This window comes from Papaver somniferum, chromosome 9 (assembly GCF_003573695.1).
Source record: "Papaver somniferum cultivar HN1 chromosome 9, ASM357369v1, whole genome shotgun sequence".
Taxonomy (NCBI): Eukaryota; Viridiplantae; Streptophyta; class Magnoliopsida; order Ranunculales; family Papaveraceae; genus Papaver; species Papaver somniferum.
In genome coordinates this window covers 44,650,650-44,652,917 of record NC_039366.1, presented here as the reverse complement: position 1 = coordinate 44,652,917, position 2,268 = coordinate 44,650,650, and positions in this window count along the sequence as shown.

The following is a 2,268-nucleotide window of genomic DNA, read 5'->3' as shown; positions in this document are numbered from 1 at the left end:
GAAAAGGAAGCCAGGCTTCAAAACCTTAATTCCGATTGGGAAAACCTTCGTATGGCAGATGAAGAAACATTTGATGAGTTTAATCACAAAGTGTCTGAAATTGTTAATGCATCTTTTGCATTGGGTAAGACTATTCCTGAAAAGGACATTGTGATGAAAATTCTCAGATCGCTGCCATCTAGATACGATTCTAAGAAGCATGCCATCGTTGAGGGTAACCTAGATAATATCTCCAGGAATACGCTGGTTGGGAAGCTTAAGATCTTTGATCATGAGCATTCATCCAAAACTAAGGATGTTGCGTTCAAAGCACTAAAGGACACTAAATTACTTGATAAAAGTAAAAAAGTGTATATCTCTGAAGACGATCACTCTGAGACTGATTCATCAGATGAAGATCTTGATAAATCGGTCTCGATGACCACAAGACAGTTTATGGATCTTCTGTTGAAGAGAAGTAAACGGTTCTCCAGAGATAATCCTAAAGCATCAGTCAAACCTTATAATCGTGTTCCTCCTAAAAATAGGGATATTGATGAAACTGATGACGAGGATATGCCTCACTGCTTTAAGTGTAAAGGATTTGGTCATCTTGCAAACGAGTGTCCAAATCGTAGGAAATACACTGGGAACAAAGGTCTTGCTGCAACTCTTGATGAAATGTCTGAAAGCTATGATTCTAATGAAGACGAAAAATCAAGTGTTGCACTTCTTGGTAAAAATATTGATTTTGATAATTGTAGCAATACATACATCAATCTTGATATTCTTTCAGAAGAAAACCCAATTAATCTGGAAGAAAAAATTGACCCTTTCCTTGGAAACTCTATATGTAATGTTTCAGGTTCCACCATGTGTCTAGCTGCTTGCACATCTCAGAAGCCTGATTTTTATCCTAGATTGACGTGCTCGTACTAATCTCTAAAGGGTCATGAACTTTCAAAGTGTTACAAGTACAAACATCAACTGAGGCACGTCAACAAACTTCAACGAAGAGCAAATCAATTAGTAAACAAGCTTAAATTTCTCAGAAGACCGCTGAGGTATGTAGGATTTTATCTTCGTCTAAGAAGTTAGTTTCCAAGGATAAACCAAGACCATTAGAGAAGAAAGTATGGTCAAATATATTTGATAGACAGAGGTCTGTGGATTCCTCTCAAGAGGAAAATGGTGGAAAAATTGTTGTTCACCGCAGCACAACCTGATTGTGTTGATTGGTAAATCCTGTCTCATGTGCCTGATCAAAAGAGACAAGATTGTGTACCTCTCAGGCTTTAAGAAAAGTTTTTTTTCTTTTTTTCTTAATTTTATGTCTATCAATAAAGGAGGGTTATTGTCGACAATTCTACTCTCGACAATTGTGCATGCACGGACCTGTTAAAGGTTAACCCTACATTCCTTTTTCCTTTCTTGAAACTTCTTTTTATCTCAAGACCACTTATTAAGATTGTGATTTCCTCTCACAAACCCATACGCCTATGGATGCTCCAAGTACCATGTCTTCTGATGGAAAGGATGTTAATATGGTTGTCAAGTCATCAATCATGAAGGAAAAAGAGAAATCTCCGTTAGCTCTGACATTGAAAAGAAAAATAAGGAATGTGAGGAAGCCTAGAGTCGTTCCTTCAAATTCTCAGAAGTTTTCTGATGTTCTTGAAGTGTTGAAGGAGATGCAAAAGGAGATTCATCAAATAAAAGCTTTTGTGTTTAAGACCCATGAGATTCAGAAGGCCCTGGTTCGACATCAGTCAAGAAGGTTTATTGATATTAACTCCTATCTTCATGAACCTTGTGTCCCAATGGTTGTTGATGACAAGGAGTTCGGGGACGATAAAGAATTCTTCAAAGGTCTTAACGTCTAGTAAATCTTCTATTTTCTTGTTTTGTTCAGAAGAATAACTAGAGTTTGGAATAGCCATTATTGTGATTACACAAAGCTATGTCCAACGTTTTTAGATTTATTGGTATAAATTCTAAAATTGTTTGGAAGATGATTTTTGCAGTATTAATCTTTATGGTTTTATATATTGCAATTTTTTATGGGATATATGTGTTTGCGTCCTTGAACCGTGATTTTCCCATACCTTGTCGAAAGTTAAGTCCTTTGTATGTCGATATGCATGTGGTGATAAAAGAAGGAATGAACTTTTGACAAATACAAAAGTTAAGCCTATTATGTCAATTATTGATGGAAGATAGGTTAAAATCTTTTGTTTTCAAGGATTATGTCTATTGTATGTCATTGTGCAAATGGTGATGGAAAATAGA